Raw genomic sequence first — 21,536 nt, forward strand, 5'->3', positions numbered from 1 at the left:
GATCCAAAGTTGATCCAGCACCATCTCCAGCTCCCTAATGCAGTTTCTGAGGAGCTGGAGTTGGGTGCTCTTCCCGCAGATGAAGTCAGTGGGGACACTAGTAGTGACCCTTACCTCCCACATTCTAGAGTAGGAGCATGCAACTGCCCTAACATCCATTCCTAATGTTCTGAATTCCCAAACAGACTATTGAAAAAAAAACTAGTAACCTTACCAAATTGGCACTCAGAACCTTTTTTTTAGATTAGAGGAGGAGGATGGGTGGGAGACACTATCCAAGTAGTGTTCCGGGTAAAGCAACCACCCAAATATATTACCTCACTGACTCAGCCAGCCCGTGTCCACTCCTGCTCAGCCCCTGCTCCGCCTATTCACGAGATAAGTTTTTAAAGGATTAACTTACCTTCCCGGAGGCCCCTGGTCCTCACTCTCACTGCTCCCGATGCTGCTGCAAAAATGGAGAATTTGGTGATTGTATACCCATCGGCAGAGATACACATTGCGTTTGGTGGATAACTTGGCTGTCTTGTTGCCACTCAGCATCATTGCACAATCACGATTGGAATGTTTTCCTCACTCTCTTCAAGCAAGATTGTTGTGCTGTACATTAATCTGAGCTTGCTTCTGTGTCTTTGCAATGCAGCACCATGATCAGCAATGATGCCATATGATCCGGGCTGGTTGCTGACTGTAGAAATTTTTGTTGGTATCCAAGTATCTGTATTTGGACTTTGGTAAATCTGTCATAATGTATTTCTTTCATTCTCCTCTGTTTCTGAAGAATGTCAATGTCTTTAAAACAGTTAAAAAAAAAGTTGCTAGACAATGTCTTTGTACATGTCTTCCAAGCATATGTTGCCCTGGAGATGATAATCTTTTCTCTATTGTCATTGGATGAAACTACAGCAATGCAATGTGTAAATCTTCCTTTCTTGTTCAATCCTTAAATGACCATTGATTTGACAGAATATACTAAACATTCTGATGGACTGTTTGAGCTTGGATTGTGTAATGAAAATATAATACTGGTCACTCCCAGATTGAAAAAGTTTGCCACTGTATTGTGGTCTATTGTCTGACTCTATCTGTTCTGGTGTACTGAATAACCTGAAAATAGTGTTCATCCTGTCCGCAACAGTCATGTTCGTTTTATTGCTATGTTGTTGAATAATGAGAAATTTAAAACAAACAATTATACACAAGGATATAATGTTTCCTGTACATTGTGAATTGATCTGATGCCACTTCCTTCCCAGGAATGGACAAAACATCATATAGATATAAAGACTCCCCCCGCTGCTGTGGGTGATAAGATTGGCATGCTTTACATGCATTCACAAGTTGTTTAACATCTTGATTCATCCCTGGCCAGCACACAGATTGCATGTGCTAAGACTTCTTATGTGTTCAATATCCATTCGTCCCTGGTGTTACATGAACATAATACCATGGAATAATGCTTTCAGTAGTAAGACTTGTTGCCTTTGAAGATGACTTATTGTGATACACCATGCTTGTCTCTCAATGGCTAAAATGAACAAATCTCTCAGGCCATCGTGGATAAGGATCTTTTGCAACTCTTGTAGTTTCTCACCTCTGGCAGTTGCTGATCGCAACTGTTTGCACTGGCCAAAGTGTAACAGATATCAATCATGAGATTGTCTTCAGCTTGTAGTCTAGAACATCAACATGTTGATCAGAGGAATATCTTGTTCCTTGTCTGATTAGAATCACAGAAACTCTACAATGTAGAAGCATGCCATTTGGCCCATTGAGTTCACACCGACCTCCAAACAGCATCCCACCCAGATCCCTGTAATCTTCCCATAGCCAATCCACCTAACTTGCACATCTTTGGATTGCGGCAGGAAACCAGAGTATCCAGAAGAAGCCCACACAGACACAGAGAGAGTATCTCCACACAGTTGTCCTAGGGCAGAATTGAACCCAGGCCCTTGGTACTGAGGCAGCAATGCTAACCACTGAGCCACTATGCTGCCAATTTAGATTGACCCCGGTCCAAAATTTCCTTCTTTAAAAACTTTTCATCCTCATGTTTAAAGTCTTTCAAGGCAACCTCTCGATCCTGCTCCAGCTACACAACTGTCCAGTAATTCTTATCCATTCAAATCTGGACTCTCATATGACTCTACTCCCATTCTTCTGCTCAAGTAGCCATGCCATCAGTCAAAAGTCTTGTGGTATGAAAATCACCCCAAGTCTCTTACTGTCTCTCTCTATTCCTTTACTGAAACCTGCACCTATTTAAAACTTATCATGCCCTCCATATTAATTTGTTTCGCTTACAGTCAGTGTTTGCAGGGACAACTTGGGGCCATTTTTCCTGTACTTAAACAAAAAAGTGCTTCATATAAACCAGATAAAAATAGCAACTGAATAGTACAATTCCACTAGCACATCTAAGATTTGGAAACCATTGGGTAAGTGATGGAATTAATTTTTAAAGGCAGTTTTTTTATCTAACCAATTATTCCAATAATCTTGTTTAGAGATGTTATTACATACTGCTGGAGCAAGTGGGACTTGGAACGCAGGCCTCCTGGTCCAGGGGCAGAGACACCATCGCTGTCCTGCAAGAGGGCCCTAAATATTAGGCTAGCCAGTTACTAAAACCAAGGGCACCACTGGGATTTGAACCCAGGAACATCATATTTACATGGCAGGGTCTTAAACTAAGCCACGGCACTGCCTTAGATTAGATTAGATTTCCTACAGTGTGGAAACAGGCCCTTCGGCCCAACAAGTCCACACTGCCCTTTGGAGCATCCCACCCAGACCCATCCCTCTATAACACACACACTCCTGTAGACTATGGGCAATTTAGCATGGCCAATCCACCTAGCCTGCACATCTTTGGACTGTGGGAGGAAACCGGAGCACCCAGAGGAAACCCATGTAGACACGGGGAGAATGTGCAAACTCTGCACAGACAGTTGCCTGAGGTTGGAATCAAAACCGGGTCCCTGGTGCTGTGAGGCTGCGGTGCTAACCACTGAGCCACCGTGCCACCCCAAACTGTCTGGGTTTGTTACTCTACTCAACTAATCCTTTATCTGGCTTATATCAAAATTCAAAGTCATTCCCTTGGACCTTGAAATGCAGAGATACAAATATGGTGGTGCACTTTTTATTAGTTTTTAGCATATCATTTCTAATGGCTTGTGATTTGTTTCAATGGTGAATTTCTTGGCAAGTAAGCATGTGTGACATCACATAATACTGACTATGAGAGTTAAATTCTCACACTCTTATATTGGGATAGTTGGTCTACACAGATCACAAGGTTTTTAAACTAAATTTTCTCATCTTATAAGTGTCAAATGCCCAGGCCTTTCAGCAATGCATCCATTTTGAGAATCGTGACTTTCTTGGAGTTGTAGAATTACAATAAGTAAGATTTTGGTGTCAGAATCTGATTGAGAAGATAGAAGATGCCACACATGGGGAGGTTCTTATGAAACATATCTCGCAGCAGAAAATCCTTGCTTACAAATTTAGGAATCAATGGTAAAGGAAATGTAAAAATCTGAAGCAATGTGACAAATCTTCTAGCATGTGGTGTGAGGTGATAAACATCCTTGATTTTACTGGGATCGGGATAGATCAGTAAATGGACCCAGAAAACTTTATCAAGTTGACATTGACCAGCACTTTATGCTTTTAAAGCATTATTGCATTTATGTCATCAGTAGGTGAAAGTTACAGTCATAACTCTGTCTTTGCTGTACCCATGACTGCGATATCATCATCTATGCAAATGAATCCAGTTACATTTTCAATAATCCAATCCATGAGCTGCTGAATTATGTCTTGGTTAATTGATGGACCAAATAGTAACTGTTGAAAACAGAATGGTTCAAAATGACTTCCAAAATGTCACAAGCTCTTCAAATTCTTCTTTTAAATGATCAGTGGCCATGTCTCGCTCTGAAAAATCTAGCATTTAGTTCTTCCAGCATCGGTATTTTATGTGGGCATCTTTTACTTGAAAGACTGAGTTGTCTTATTACTAGTCATGCTCTTGTTGTGCCATCTTTCTTTAAAACACATGATGGACCCACATCAACCTGGTGGTGGTGGACCTTCCAAATTATATCATATTTGGCTCTGCTTCACTCAGTTCCATTTAAGCTATCAAAAATTCTGCTTTAAAAACACTGGAAACTACCATCTTAAGTTGTGAGTCCCTAACTTTGTCAGTGTACATTTCAAGTGGCCCCTCTTTTATGAACAGAGTTTTTTGCAGCTTCTGTTGGAGAAACTGGTATGTATGTGTCAACTTTTGGAAACAAAGAATTTAGCATTCCAGCTGGCTGTGCTCAGACCACTGGGTTTGTGTTACAACTCAAAAACTCACTTCAACTGTTTTTTTAAGTCGGGCATTTTTGGGATTCTGTTTCATTTGAATAAACTTAACTTTTAATCAAAATCCAATTAGTTCTGTTTAATTGGTCATCATTGCGACAGTTCTGTACAGCAGTCTGTACAGACAGAAATGGATGCTGCTTAAAGATGAGCAAGTCTCCCTTTGCTGGAATTCTCTGTTGTCCAAATTTATTGTCTGGTTGGTCTTTCATGAATTTCCAAACAGCTACCATGAAGATATGTTCTTTTTAGACAGATACGAGTGTTTCCATAGTGAGAGTTTACCACCAAAATAATGTTTTACCTGATGTGGCAATGCTAATGTTATCTCTTGTAACATTGGAAATCTGTAATGGATATTTGTGGTGTTGGAAGAATCCAACAGAATTAATCACAATGTACAAAAAATGAAATAGTGCCTGGGCTAACAGTAAGTTTTTCTGTTGCAACAGAGGAGCATGCTTCCAGTATTGTTATGCTTCAAGTGATCTGAGGTAAGATGAACATGAGCTCTTCATACCTTCAGATTTTATCCTATGATGCAGTGATCATATTATGAGCATTCTCCTTAAAGACACACTGACATATTGAATGTGAGACATAACTTGACCAGTCATCACTTAGAGTTGAGGTTGTGTTCCTAAACATTATGGTTTTAAGTGAAATAACTTTAGGTGAAACATGGGTTTCCATAGGCACCAACTAAAAGTTACAAGATAACAAAGTGTGAAGCTGGATGAACACAGCAGGCCAAGCAGCATCTCAGGAGCACAAAAGCTGACGTTTCGGGCCTAGCCCCTTCATCAGAGGGCTCTGGTGAAGGGCCTAGGCCCAAAACGTCAGCTTTTGTGCTCGTGAGATGCTGCTTGGCCTGCTGTGTTCATCCAGCTTCATACTTTGTTATCTTGGATTATCGAGCATCTGCAGTTTTCATTATCTCTGAACTAAAAGTTACAGTTAGGTTCTGTAGGACCTTCCTTTTCAGAAGGAGAACACATTAAAGAATTGTACCTGTAAGCTGAAGTACTTTACAATGCTAAATAAAATGACTTTTAAAATAAATTTTAAAATAGAACAGAAAAAATATAATCTTTTACTTCTCTATTCACAATTTCACAACCCTGATTCCTGTTGAGAACTGAACAAAATTTAAAAGTCCTTTCAGCATCTGCGAATAGCAAGTGGAGTTAACATTTTGGGTCTGGTGACCATTTTTCAGAACTTGCTCTCCACAGATGCTACCAGACCTGCTGGATATTTCCAGTAATTTCTGTTTTGTCTTTGTTTCTGATTTCAAGCATCCACAGTTCTTTGCTTTTTTTAAAATTTTGCTTCCAGAGGTGATGTGAGAGTAACTTCCCTTGATATCAAGGCCATATTTGACAGACTATGGCATCAAGGAGCCCAAGTAAAACTGGAGTCCGTAGGAATCAGGGGAAAATTCTCCGTAGTTAGAGTCATACTTGGCACAAAGGAGGTCAGTCATCTCAGCTCCATTCATCAGTGTAGCGTCCTAGGCTCAAACATCTTCAGCTGTTTCATCAATAACTTTCCCTCAATCACAAGGTTTGTTGATATTTGCACCATGTTCAGCATCGTTTCCAACTCCTCAGATATTGAAGTAGCTCATGTACAAATGCAGCAAGATGTGGAAAATATGCAGGTTGCGTTGACAAACAGCAAGCCACACAAATGCCAGGCAATTACTATCTCCAACAAGGGAAGATCTAACTATCAACTCTTGACATTCAATGGCAGTGGTAACACCTAACTCCCCATTATTAGCATCCTGGGGTTACCACTGACTGGAAACTGAAATGGAGTAGTCACATAAATATTGTGACTTGCAGAGCATGTTAGAGGTTAAGAATTGCGCAACATGCATACCACCTCTTCACATCCAAAAGCCTATCTCCCATCTACAAGGCACAAGTAAGGAACGTGATGGAATACTCTCCCTTTGTCTGGGAGAGTGAAGCTCCAACTACATTTTAAAAAATGACACCGTCTAGGACACATCAGCCTTTTGGATTTGAAACATATTCACAAACATCCACTCTCTCCATAACACATCTGTCCTGCTTTATGAAATGCATTTACTAGTTCAGTGTTCTCTCCACAATCATGGGTAGTTGCCTGGAAGGCTATCCAGTGTATTGCTCGTTTTTGCTGCCCCCCCCCCCCTCCATGATCATCCTTTTCAGGTGATGATCTTCAGAGTATTTTGTTTGCATCTAGCAGTACTTGGAAAACATCTGTGCTTTCCGTGCAGACTCTCCTCAAGTATCACACCTTCCATCCCACCATATTTTTCTCTTGCTTACTTAAGGAGTTCACAGGTAAAATCCTAGCTAGTTATGTAGAAGGATCCACTGAAGTGAGATCTAAGCCAGTGCATGGTGAACATGAATTCTGAGTTTGTACATCCTCAGAAAGAATTATCTGATGATCATTCACCAACTGTTGCTGCATGTATGAACAGTGTACGTTATTGATATGAAGCTAATTATATTCCACTCACAGTTGGAAATCAGCTCAACATGATTGAATGACATGTAGGACATTGATATTCAGGTGGTCAGTATGTTCCAATCTCTCCATCTCTGTGGTCAGCAATATCAAGATACTATTGATTTTTAATCCTTCTTTCTTTGTTATTAAGTAAGGAAATCTTTAGAACAAACTTATGAGTGACTGTAATTGGGTATGTTCACTCATGCAGTGCATTGAGGAAGATGATTACTTGGTAGAGGCATTAACTTACATAGGATTAACGTGAGTGGTAGCCATGGATGGATAGGTAGGATGTCAATATCGAGGAGAATGATGGGTATGTTTGCAAAGGTAGATGGGTTGGAGAAGTTATGGAATGATGTAAGCTTAAAGTTAGAGAGGAAGAGCAATAGCTCGTTGCTTGCTCCCAGCACTGGTAAAGAGTATCTCACTAACTCACTACATCCAGCTGAACATCAAGCACTGCTTTGTGAAGGTGTAACATTGATCCTTCTTGACTCCATGTTAAAACTTCATCCTCTCTTTTTTACAAATTCCTCCAAACCCCATAAGCATTTAAGTACAATAGTGAGGTCACATTTTTCATATCCAAAACCTGAAACTCTGCCATGTATTCCATATTTGACTCATTGGCTGTTTTAAAATGCCACAGACAGGCAGGCAGACAAGTGGTAAGTTCTTTTAGGTTTACCATTGATGCTGCCTCCCCTTACTCTAGATCCTCCATGGAGTTATTGCATGTGCCATTGAATCTTTTGACAATTGATGGAGATTAGCAATCAAATATCCAAACTAAACTTAATGATCTAGAGAGATGAGGAGTTTAGAAATCTTAGACATGCCCCAGGCTATCTGTAGACTGCCCTGCTCTCCTGCCTGTATTCTACTTTGCACTAAGTTCCATTTAATCATCATAGACATATATTGCCTCCTAAATTATGAAATTCTTATTCTTTTTTCAAATGCCACCATATTCTCTCCCATCCCTAATTCTGTAGCCTCCTCCTTGAGATGTTTGTGCTCCTGATAGTTTGCCTGATTTTAATCTCTACATCATTTATGGCAGTGCCTACAGCTTTACAGACCATACACTCCAGTATTTCACCTCTGTCGTCGTTTAAGATTCACTTTGAAAACTTAGCTCCTTGTCCAACTTTTGGTCATCTGCCTTATTATCTCCTTACATGGCTGATATCATCATATTGTTCAGTAATAAACATGAAACAATTTGCTATGCTAAAGTTATCATACAAATGCAAGTTCTTGTTTAGCTGCTGTATCTTGGCAAGAAAATAGGATATACAATATAATATGCTTTACTTATAATATGAATATGTAAATTAAACCATGAAATTCACAAGAGTTGAGTATCAATATTTCTCAGACAATTTACAAAATAACTTCTTCCTATAAATGTAAGTATTATATTGTTGGCTCCACAACAGCTTAGTTTAATTTCCAGTATGTGGTCAGATCAAATGGTTGTTATTGGCGTCAACACATAACACAAAAACTGAACCATAGAAATTTATCCTGTCTTTACATAGTTTACATTCTGGCTAAAAACAGCTTCGACTTATTTATGATAATGAGGTAACAAGTTGTAGAGCTGGATGAACACAGCAGGTCAAGCAACATCAGAGGAGCAGGAAAGCTGACATTTCAGGTCTAGACCCTTATTCAGAAAGGGTCTAGGCCTGAAACGACAGCTTTCTTGCTCCTCTGATGTTGCTTGGCCTGCTGTGCTCATCCAGCCCCACACTTTGTTATCTCAGATTCTCCAGCATCTGCAGTTCCCATTATCTCTCCACCTATTTATTTTGGCCATTTCACTGCAGGCAAATATTCTCAAGGATGGCACAGTTACACAGTGGTTAGGACTGTGCCCTGTATTCTTGGCACAGCGCCAGGGACCTAGGTTTGATTCCGGTCTCAGGCAACAGTTTGTGTGGAGTTTGCACATTCTCCCTGTGTCTGCCTCCAGTTTCATCCAGTTGCTCCGGTTTACTCTCACAATTCAAACATGTGGAGGTCAGGTGGATTGGCCATGCTAAATTGCCCATAGTGTTCAGGGACGTGCAGGCTAGGTGAATTAGCCATGGGAAAGGCAGGGTTACAGGGCTAGTTTAAGAGGATTGGTCTAGATGGGATCCTGTTTGGAGGGTCAGTATACACTTGACCGGCTGAATGGCCTGCTTTCACAGCGTGGGGATTCTGTGATTAAAGTAAGACCTGGTTTTCAATATTCTGTAAAAATATTCCTGTTTGTTTTGGTAGTTGCTTGCTCATTTTAAAATCTATTTTGTACATAAAATCAACCATTTAAAATATGGAAATTAAGAAATCAAACACATATACAGTGCTATTGCAGCAAGTTTTTCTTTCAGAAGACTGGAGTTCTGAGGAAGAGTCACTCGACCCAAAATGCTAACTCTGAATTCTCTCCACGGATGCTGCCAAATCTGCTGAGCTTTTCCAGCAATTTCTGTTTTGTTTCCGATTTACAGCATCTGCAGTTCTTCTGTTTTTTTTACAAGTCTTCTGTCCTACTTATAACATTTGCTCTCCATGGTCTGTCTTGCTCACCTTCCAATCTTACCTATCCTATATACCATGTGTTCACTTGATCGTCACCCCAAATATATTTCACTCTCTTTGTGAAATCTTATATTTACAATAGAAGTGCTGATCTGGACTGAGCAAACATAAGCAAACAATAGTCTTCTGGGTTTTCCAATACATTGCTTTTCAAAGCTGAACAAATCAGAACAAGTTCAGTTATCAAAGCTAAAATTAGAATCTACATTCCAGCATTTTTTTTATCGGGAGATTAATAAACAATGTAAGGAACAATAATAAAAAAGAACAAATCTTTAAAAAGTCTTGTGACTGTCTTGTGTTGATATTAGAACTAATCGTTTGTGAGGACAAGCTTAAAATGGAGTTTAAAAATGTTTAAAATGGTTTCAAACTGCAATGACATTTTTTGTAAATGCCCAAATTCTACTTAGAGTGGATCTCAGCATCTAACAAAGGGTCTAGGCCCGAAACGTCAGCTTTTGTGCTCCTGAGATGCTGCTTGGCCTGCTGTGTTTATTCAGCTTCCCACTTTATTATCTTGGATTCTCCAGCATCTGCAGTTCCCATTATCTCTAACAAAACGTATTAAACTATCAATGAAGCAGGTGGCAGTGACTGAATTGCCTACTCCGTTCTGAAAATTCTTATGTTTCTCTTTGTCTCAGCCCACAAGACATGTTAAAAATAATGCCTGCCTAAAATTTGAAAGTATTTGTTTCAAATAGAATTATTATTCACTTCTAATTAAAATATCTAGTACTTAAAATGCTGATGCTGTGCATTTAAAAAAGAACATTTTTTTGTGGTACAAAACAACTTTATTGCAGAAACAAATGGCTAGAAGCAATGTTGACAAAAATGTCCCCTTCTCTGACAATACATTGTAGCTGGTGCCACAAGACAGGGAAGTTATCACAGGATCCCTACAGTGTGGAAACAGGCCATTTGGCCCAACAAGTCTACACAGCCCCTCCAACGAGCATCCCACCCAGATCCACCCCCTTCCCTTTCCCTGTAACCCAGCATTTCCCATGTCTAACCCAGCTAATTTACACGCTCCTGGACACTAATAGCAATTTAGCATGACCAATCCATCTAAACTGCATATCTTTAGATTGTGAGAGGAAACCAGAGAACCTGGAGAAGACCCATGCAGACACAGGGAGAATACGCAAACTCCACACAGACAGCCGCCCGAGGTCGGAATCGAACCTGGGTCCCAATGAGGCAGCAGTGCTAACCACTGAGCCACCGCACCACCTAGTTCTGTGTGGACGAAACCGTTAGATTTCCATAGAAGGTTAAGGGCAAAACAAATAGATGAAAGCGGCATATTCAGCTCTGTTACACTTAGACTAAATTAGGATGTAGTTGCTGGTATAGAGGAACTGCATTTTCTTCGCTAAACATGCTTCCCATATCCTTGTGGAAGGCACAACTTGAGTGGAAATGTTTCTGAGATAAGGAAATGTGAGGCTGGATGAACACAGCAGGCCCAGCAGCATCTCAGGAGCACAAAAGCTGACGTTTCGGGCCTTGACCCTTCATCAGAGAGGGGGATGGGGTGAGGGTTCTGGAATAAATAGGGAGAGAGGGGGAGGCGGACCGAAGATGGAGAGAAAAGAAGACAGGTGGAGAGGAGAGTATAGGTGGGGAGGTAGGGAGGGGATAGGTCAGTCCAGGGAAGACGGACATGTCAAGGAGGTGGGATGAGGTTAGTAGGTAGGAGATGGAGATGCAGCTTGGGGTCGGAGGAAGGGACGGGTGAGAGGAAGAACAGGTTAGGGGAGCAGAGACAGATTGGACTGGTTTTGGGATGCAGTGGGCGGAGGGGAAGAGCTGGATTGGTTGTATGGTGCAGTGCGGGGAGGGGACGAACTGGGCTGGTTTTGGGATGCGGTGGGGGAAGGGGAGATTTTGAAGCTGGTGAAGTCCACATTGATACCATTGGGCTGCAGGGTTCCCAAGCAGAATATGAGTTGCTGTTCCTGCAACCTTTGGGTGGCATCATTCTGGGACTGCAGGAGGCCCATGATGGACATGTCATCTAAAGAATGGGAGGGGGAGTGGAAATGGTTTGCGATTGGGAGGTGCAGTTGTTTATTGCGAACCGAGCGGAGGTGTTCTGCAAAGCGGTCCCCAAGCCTCCGCTTGGTTTCCCCAATGTAGAGGAAGCCACACCGGGTACAGTGGATGCAGTATACCCCATTGGCAGATGTGCAGGTGAACCTCTGCTTAATGTCCATCATGGGCCTCCTGCAGTGCCACAATGATGCCACCCGAAGGTTGCAGGAACAGCAACTCATATTCTGCTTGGGAACCCTGCAGCCCAATGGTATCAATGTGGACTTCACCAGCTTCAAAATCTCCCCTTCCCCCACCGCATCCCAAAACCAGCCCAGTTCGTCCCCTCCCCCCACTGCACCACACAACCAGTCCAGCACTTCCCCTCCACCCACTGCATCCCAAAACCAGTCCAACCTGTCTCTGCTTCCCTAACCTGTTCTTCCTCTCACCCATCCCTTCCTCCCACCCCAAGCCGCACCTCCATCTCCTACCTACTAACCTCATCCCATCTCCTTGACCTGTCCATCTTCGCTGGACTGACCTATCCCCTCCCTACCACCCGACCTATACTCTCCTCTCCACCTATCTTCTTTTCTCTCCATCTTCGGTCCACCTCCCCCTCTCTCCCTATTTATTCCAGAACGCTCACCCCATCCCCCTCTCTGATGAAGGGTCTAGGCCCGAAACGTCAGCTTTTGTGCTCCTGAGATGCTGCTGGGCCTGCTGTGTTCATCCAGCCTCACATTTCATCATCTTGGATTCTCCAGCATCTGCAGTTCCCATTATCACTGGAAATGTTTCTGTACTGCTTCTGAGGGATATACTCCAATTTTCAACAAATAGTCCATTTCCACAAAATTCATTCATACAACACAAGGTAAAGAGCCCTCCTGTGGTTCATATTTTAGTCTACATAACATACTGCCAGCAGAAAGATCTAGTTCTGTAGAGGGACAAGGAGATACTATTAAAGGAGTGCTGTTGGGAGTCTTGGTTGTACAGCCTTGGTTTAGGGGAGGCAATGGCCTAGTGGTATTATCGCTGGACTGTTAATCCAGAGATCCAGATAATGTTCTGGGACCCCGGTTCGTATCCCACCATGGCAGATAGTGGAAGTTGAATTCAATAAATATCTGGAATTAAGAATCCAATGATGGCCATAAATCCATTGTCAATTGTCAGGAAAAACCCATCTGGTTCACTAATGTCCTTTAGGGAAGGAAACTGCCATCCTTACCTGGGCTGGTCTACATATGACTCCAGGTCCACAGCAATATGGTTGACTTAGCGATGAGCAATAAATGCTGTCTGGTCCGCGACACCCTCATCCCATGAACGAATGAAAAAAAAATGCATAGATTTTAAAAAAGCTGATTAAAAAAAAAGCTCTGGTGAGGTGAGAATCACTATTCTTGACATTAAGGTAACATTTGACTAAGGGTTACATCAAGGAGCATTAGCAAAACTAGAATCAATGGGAACCAGGATTAAACTTCTTCATATGTACAGCAAAGGAAGATGGTTGTACTTATTGGAGGTCAATCAAGTCAGTCTGAGGACATCATCACATATGTGCCTGAGCATACTCTCCTAGGCCTAATCATCACCTGCTTCATCAAGCAGCCTTCTCTCCATCATAAATTTAGAAATGGGAATTTTCACAGAATGATGCACAATATTCAACAGCTCGTGCCCATATGCAACAAGACGTTGACAATATCCAGATTTGGACTGATAATTGGCAAGTAACTTTTACACCACACAAGGGTCAGGTAATGGCCACTTCCAACAAGAGAAAATCTATACTCTTCCCCTTGATGTTCAACAGCATTACCATTGCTGAATCCTCTACTAGCAACATCTTGGGATTACCATTGACTAGAACTGAACTAGACTAGCCACATATATATACATCGCTACACGGAATGTCAGAGGCTAGGAAATCTGGGTCGGGTAACTCACCTCCCGTCGCCCCAAAGCCTGTCCACTATCAAGAAGGGACAAATGAGGTATGTGATGGAATACACTCTACTCACCTGGATGGCAGTAGCTCTAACAACACTCAAGAATCTAAACATCATCCAAGACAAAGTATCCCCATTGATTGCTGCCATTTCCATGACTTTGAACACACATTTCCTTCACCACCGGTACACAGGAGCAGGAGTACATACCATCTATAAGATGCAATGCAGCAACTCACCAAGACTCCTTCAATACCTTCCAAACCCATGGCGTCTACCAGCTGGAAGAACAAATTCAGGAGGTGCAATGGAAACACCATTACCTCCAAGTTTCCCAATAAGCCACACACCATCCTGACTTGGAGCTATATCACCATTCCTTCAGTGTAACTGAGTCAAAATTGTGGACTTTCCTTTCTTATAGCACTGTTGATGTAGCTATGCCAAATGGGGCTGCAGTGATTCAAGAAGGCAGCTCACCACCAGCCTCACAAGGGCAGATAGGGATGAGCAAAAAATGTTCACCAAGGCAGTTACACCCATAACCTATCAAACAGATACCTGTTACAGGCAGAAATGGAAAACAATACAAATTACTCAATTAACTTGTCCCTCTTGCTCATGATGCAGGCTAAATCTTAATTTTATTACCTGATCAGTGATGAAAATTGTTTAATGTAATGTCCATGATCTGAACTTTAATTTTCCCAGCTTTCTTCGGGAAATGATCAGGGAACATCAGCAATTATTGTGCTTATTCAGTAAATTTTGCTTTCAATTTTATTTTCTTGTAAAGGTACTGAATCCTTATTTGTGATATATAGTTCTGTTGGTGCTGTCAATGCCCTCGTGCATTGCGCATCCACCATGAGTGACTCCAGATGGAGATCCATTTCACTACTTTAACATAACATGGCGGCACGGTGGCTCAGTGGTGAGCACTGCTGCCTCACAGCACTGAGGACCCAGTTTCTGTCTGTGTGGAATTTGCACATATTCCAAGTGTCTGCTTGAGTTTCCTGCAGGTGCTCCGATTTCCTCCCACAGTCCAAAGACTTGCAGGTTGGGTGGACTGGCCATGTTAAATTGCCCATAGCGTTCACAGATGTGCAGGCTAGTGGATTTGCCATAGGAATTGCAGAGTTAGGGTGGGTCTGGGTGGATTGATGGGTCAAATAGCCTACTTCCACACGGAAAGGATGCTATAATTTTTAGGGGCAGCATAGTGACTCAGTGGTTAGCTCTGCTGTCTTACAGTGCCAGGAACCTGGGTTCCATTCCACCCTTGGGAAATTGTCTGTGTAGAGTTTGCACATTCTCCCCATGTCTGTGTGGGTTTCCTCCAGGTGCTCCAGTTTCCTCCCACAGTCCAAAGATATGCAAGGTAGGTGGATTGGCTATACTACATTGTCCATAGTGTTCAGGGATGTGTAGATTAGGTGAGTTATAGGGAGATGGGTCTAGGTGGGATGCTCTGAAGGTTACTATGGACTTGTTGGGCTGAAGGGCCTATTTCCACACTGTATGGATTCTATGATAAAGGGCTTCACAACCAAACCAGATCCAATCTTTGCCTTTTCTTGTATCTTCATTCATGGGATGAGGGCATTTCTAGCTAGACTAGAATGTATTGTTGATTTCTAACAGCCCAGAGGGCAGTTAAGAGTCAACCACATTGCTGTGGGCCTGGAGTCACACGTAGGCCACACCAGCTAAGCATGGCAGTTTTTAGTGAACCAGTAAAGTTTTTTCTTTAACAATTGACAGTAGACTCATGGTCATCATTAGACTCTTAATTCCAGATTTGATTGACTTCAGTTTCCACTGCTTTGGTGGGATTCAAACCTGGGTCCCTAGAACACTTCTTGGGTTTTTGGATTAACAGTCCAGCGATAATACCACTAGGCATTTGCCTCCCCAATTTAATGACCATAAAGACGAATCTATGGGCCACTCACTCCTCATTATACGCAGATATGCTACCAGCAAATTTGGATACTAGCAAAATCAGCCTCAGATCCAATTTTCCTTTTCCTAATTGACAGGTGCCAAGAGATCATGTGGCCCTTCACAGTGGACAAGGAATTTCCGTTATTGCACTGTCCACATTTTTGTGTTATGCATGGACATTCTGTGCCCTTATCGCCTGTGGATAACAAGAATTTGGATTACAATTCTACCCTGCAAGAGTTTCACATCACAGAAATGGTCATTTTGATATCCTGTGGCACTTGCGGTAAAAACACTTAATCAAGGAAACATTTTTTTTAAATGCTGTCATGGGCCACAGAATATTTGAACAGTTTTTTTTTCCGTGAAGCCATCCAGACCACATTTTCTGTATCAGAAGAACCACCAGATAGTAATCAATAGCAGACATTCTGGCCAGCATAGATTACAGTGAAGATTAATACTTTGAAGTACAAAGGATTCAAGGTTTCACACATTAATGGCAGTTACATTGAGGGTTTCTAATGCAATATAGAAGTGATCAGTAAAAAAACCAAATAAAAATACGAGCTATCGATCATTATCCAAAGATCTAAAGTGTCTCCTTCTTGTCTATAATAATATGTGACCAGATAATGATCAGCAGTTAATTAATAAAATGATAACAGGTTACAGGGAGATGGCAAGAGAATGGGTTTGACACTTTATGACAGATGGCAAAGTAGACTCCATTAGTTAAATTCTACTCCTGTACCTTATGGTATTATAGCAGCAGACATCCTTGGTAATTATTTGCCTTTTAGCCCCAATACATTCATGCTATAATTACCATTTATATTTCTGCCCTGGCTGTATTCAGCCAGTTCAGTACAGATTAAGATTCAAATCTAAGGTTTTGTGGTAAATAAGGTTGATGAGCTGAAGGCACATATTTAGGCATGGGACTATGACAAAGTAGAAACAGCTAGGACCTAGCTCGAAGGCCACTTGTATACAAGTTATATGGGATAAGAACAAAATTAGGATGGCATATTGATCAAAAAATGTTATATTATGATACTGACTACGAATGATGTGAATGAGGGTGTTGCAAAATAGGGTCTTTAATGACCCAAATATAGACTGGAATAGTAAAATTGCAAAGACCAAGGAAGGAAATCAGAGATGTACACTAAAATTAATTCTCAATGACTAAGTTGACCCAAGATGTCACCCAATGGCAGGAAAACAGTCATAGTTCTGGTCCTCCCACTCACATTCTCACCACGATTTAATGGATAGAGTCAGAGAGTCAGAGTAATACAGCATGGAAACAGGCCCTTCTACCCAAATTGGTCTATGCTGTCTATGGTGCTCAGCTAATTCCAATTGCCCACATTTGGTCCATATCTCTCTAAACCCTTCTCACCCATGTACCTATGCAAAATGTTTTAAAATGTTACTATTGTACCTGCGTCAACCACTTTCTCCAGCAACCCATTCCATTTATGTGCCACTCTCTGCGTGAAGAAGTTGCCCATCAGGACCTCTCCATTCTCACCTTAAACTAACGCCCCCCTAGTTCTTAATTCCTCATCCCTTGGAAAAAGACTATATGCACTCATCCTATCCATGCCCCACATGACTTTATATACCTCAACAAGTCACCCCTCAATCTCCTATGTTCCAAGGAATAGAGTTCTATCCTGGCCAACCTCTCCCTATAACTCAATCCTTCTAGTCCTGGCAACATCCTCATAAATTGTTTTTGCACACTTTCCAGTTTAACTATGTCTTTCCTATAACAGGGTGACCAAAACTGTGCACAATACTCCAAGTATGACCTCACCAACGACTTATACAACTGTAACATACATCCTAATATACTCAATGCCTCAACCAATGAAGGCCAGCATGGCAAATGCCTTCTTTATCACCCTGTCTACCTGTGATGCCACTTTCAATGAACAATGTACTTGTACTCCTGGGTCCTTCTGTTGCACAACACTCCTCAGGACCTTACCATTTCCTGTATAAATCCTACCTTGGTTTGACTTTCCAAAGAGAGGGAGGTGCAGATGAGCCTCACACCTTTTGCCCAATCTTGAATAGGGAATTAATACATAATAATAGTCCCATCCCACTAACATAACAAGCAGTTGGAGATGACAGTGTCCGATGTACAGCCTGACAGAATGAACTGTGCAGATTGCTGGGCAGCGACATGTTGAGATATGGGGTATGCCTCTACCATGTGTCCCCTGTACCAATAGGAAATGTACCCCCCACAGTTTGGCCAAGTGTGATCAACCTTCCCTACTGCTTTCCTAGTGGTAAATGCCAGTAAAACAAAAACAGTAATGCATGGAAATAAATACAGGCATACTAAAGCTCCATTTTGAAATGTACAAAACAAGTCAGACAAGTGTGTCATTTGCATGTTTTACTGGCTTTTCCAACACCACCCAAAAACTGGAATGCAAAGCAGTCATTGCACAAAGAAGATATGGTTCAGCTCCATACAAACATACAAACAAGGAACAAGAGTAAGCCATTCAGTCCTGTCAAACCTGTGTGCCATTCAACAAGACATGGCGGATGTGATTTCAACCTCAGCTCTACATTTCTGAATATCCATGACACTCTTTCATCCATTTGATAATCAAGAGACAACCCACTGCCATAAAAATATTTAACGATTCTGTATCCACTACCTTTGAGGGGGGAGATGCCAAAGACCAAAACCCTTGGAGTAAAAAACAAGCTTGCTCATCTCGATTTTAAATGGGCACCCCTCTTATTTTTAAACTATGGCCCTTAGTTCTAAATTCTGCATAAGAAGAAACACTTTTTCAACATCCACCTGGTCAAGTTGCCTCAGGAAGATTCAATTAAGTCACCATTGACTTAACTTCAAAAGATACAGTTCTAGTCTATCTAGCCTTTCCTCATAAGACATCCACTCATTTCAGCTATTAGTGTAGTAAACCTTCTCTGAACCGCTTCAACACATTAACATCCTCCTGTAAGTATGGTGACCAGTACTGTACAAGTATGCCAGTTACAGTCTCAACAATGTAGTGTATAACTGAAGCATAACCTGCCTACTATAGCATTCAATAACCCTTGCAATAAACAACAATGTTCTGTTAGCTTTCCTGATTAATTACTGCATTTGCATACTAGCCTTCTGTGATTCAAGCACACAGATCTCTCTGTTTCTCAGATCTCTGCAACTTCTCACCAGTTAAATAATATGCTTAATCTTTTATGCTTTTTGGCAAAACAGACAATTTCACGCTTTTCCATATTGTCACAATGAGAAATGTATCAGCCATGATTGTTTGGTGGAGGAGACTTTTCGGGCTGAATGGCCTAATTCTGTTCCTATTTCTAATAGTTTTAAGATCTTCATGCTTTGTTCCAAATGCTGTGTGCATTCAAATACAGTTCCTCGAGTATTGTTCTTTTAATATTTTTGTAATCTCTAACTACATCTGTTGATTTATTCTTACATCTGCATCCTCTGTCCCTTCCTGTTATTCCCTATTTATCATTTCTTACTTCAATTCTCTCCTCTATTTCATGTCCCAACTCTGTGATGCACAGCCACTTCCTAAATTTTGGCCATTACCTGTACTATTTAGTTTAAATCACACTCTATATCCCGATGTTCATAATATGGTTCAGGTATAGACTGCTCCACCAGGACAGATCTGACTTTCCCAGTATTGGTGCTGGTGCCCGATGAACCAGGATGCACTTTATTACACCAGGCTTTCCATCAGGCATTCTTTGAACTTGGCTCAGGTAACAGTCCAAAAATTCAAAGAACCTTTTAGCTTCTCCTTCTTAATTTGGAACCTAGTTGCTCATATTGGCTATATGTTATACATGGACTGCAAAATATTGATCCTCCCTTTTCTGCCCAGAGGTGATATCCTGAACCCTGGCTTCTTTAAATGAAAAGAAGAACATGACCAAACTGAACATAAGTCCCTTAGAGAATGAGGCCTTGGAAATAATAATCATAGAATCTCTACAGTGTGGGATCAGGCTATTTGGACCATCAAGTCCACACCAACCCCCTGAAGAGCATCCCATTCTCCCATCCCACCCCTGTAACTCCACATTGCCCATGGTTAATTCACGTAGCCTCCACACTATCGGAAATTTAGTATGCCCAATCCACCTAATCTACACATCTTTGGACCGTGGGAGGAAATCAGAGCACACCGGGAGAATGTGCAACCTCCACGCAGATTGTTGCCTGAGGGTGGAGTTGAACCCAGGTCCCTGGTGTTGTGAGGCAGCAGGGCTACCCACTGAGCCACCATGCCACCACCGTGATAATTTTGGGATCCTTCAACCTTCATGTAATCTAGGACAATTATGCTGGCAAGAGTGATATTCGAAGAGGAGTTCAGAGAATGTTTTGTCACAACATATTGTGCAACTGACTAGGGTCATAACTATCTAAATCGACCATGTGTGATGAAGCTGAGTGATTGAGTAATACCACATTAAGAAATCCTGACAGGAAATAATAGGTAATTAGGAAATGGCAGAAGGGGTGAATAAAATCTTTGTATCAATCTTGACTGTAGGAGACAATAATAACAATCCAAAAATACTAAACAATCAAAGGACAAAATGGGGACAGGAAATAAATGCCAAAATGTTTACTGCAGGAAAAATACAATGGAAACAAATGGGGCTTAAAGCCAAGAAGTGCCCTGAACCTGATGGGATGTTTCCCTGGATTTTAAAGAATATAGCCATACTGATAGTGGATGCACTGGCAGTAATCTTCCAGCAACTGTTAGATCCCAGAATGCCCTGGAAACTGCCAGTTCACTGATCATCCGTCTTTGGGATAGGTGTTAAGAGTCTATTATGAAGGATATAGTAGCAGATCATTTAGAAATACAAAACATAATAAAGCAGAGTCAGCATAGCTTCTAGTAGGAGATGTCATGCTAGAATAAATGTTTTAGAGTTCTTTGAGGAGGTACTGAGCAGGATAGATAAAGGGGAACCTGTAGATGTAACAGTTGGATTTCCAAAAAGTGCTTTGGAAGGTTTACCACATGTAAGGTTATCTAAATAACAGCCCATGCATAGATGATCAGCTAACTAATAGAAGGCAGAAAGTGAGATGAGAGAGACATTTTCAGGATGACAAGTTGGGCAACCTGTAATTAACAGAGTGCCAAAGGGGTCAGTGCTGATTAAATCATTGTTTACAATGTGTATTAATGACTTGGATGAGGCAAATTGGTGTACTATAGTCAATTTTGCAGCTTACACGAAAATAGATGGAAGGACAAATGGTGAGAATAACACAAAAGAGTCCGCAAAAGGGATATTGACAGGTTAAGAGAGTGGGCAAAACTTGGCAGATCAAATATAATGTGAAATATGTGATGCTATGCATTTTTTCAGGAAGAATGGGGGAGTTCAATACTATTTAAATGAAGACAGTCTGCAGAAATCTGCAGCACAAAGGGATTTGGGAACTTTGTGCATAAATCATAAAAAGCTGGCATGTAAGGGGAATATTGACCTTTATTTCAGAAGGAATGGAGTATAAAAGTAAGCTAAAACTATGCAAGATGCTAGTTCAACCACACCGGGAATACTATGAGCAGTTTTTTTTCTGTTATCTGAATGAAGATATATTAACAATGAAGGAAGTCCACTGAAAGTTTATTAGGTTGATTGCCAGTATGTAGGGATTTTCTAAAGAGGAGATGTTTAATAGTTTTGGGCAGTACTGATGAAAGTTTGAATATTGAGAGCCCACCTTATTGAAACTTACAAAATCTAAGGGTAAAGTCAGAAAGGGGTTTTTCCCTATGTAAGATCTAGGGCCAGTGGGCTGAATCTCAGAATAAGGAGCATAAGATAGAGAACAAAGAACAAAGAAAATACAGCACAGTAACAGGCCCTTCAGCCCTCCAAGCCTGCGCTGATCGAGATACTCTGTCTAAAGCTGTCATCTATTTTTTAAGGGTCTGTATCACTTTGCTCCCTGCCCATCCATGTACCTGTCCAGATACACCTTAAAAGACACTATCATGTCTGCATCTACCA

General features: G+C 41.3%; 1 protein-coding gene across 2 annotated transcripts in view; it reads right to left on the bottom strand.

Annotated features, from left to right (window-relative positions):
- si:ch73-264p11.1 (uncharacterized protein LOC100000923 homolog) overlaps positions 1 to 21,536 on the bottom strand; it is a 47,908-nt gene that overhangs the window by 23,200 nt on the left and 3,172 nt on the right. The window contains exon 2 of one of the 2 annotated variants that reach the window (XM_048540951.2): positions 404 to 445. The gene's annotated coding sequence lies outside the window, so the exon portion shown is untranslated. Of the gene's footprint in view, positions 1 to 403; positions 449 to 21,536 lie in introns of both variants that reach the window. The other variant, XM_048540950.2, reaches the window with a different exon arrangement.

This window comes from Stegostoma tigrinum, chromosome 12, assembly GCF_030684315.1.
Source record: "Stegostoma tigrinum isolate sSteTig4 chromosome 12, sSteTig4.hap1, whole genome shotgun sequence".
NCBI classification, from domain to species: domain Eukaryota; kingdom Metazoa; phylum Chordata; class Chondrichthyes; order Orectolobiformes; family Stegostomatidae; genus Stegostoma; species Stegostoma tigrinum.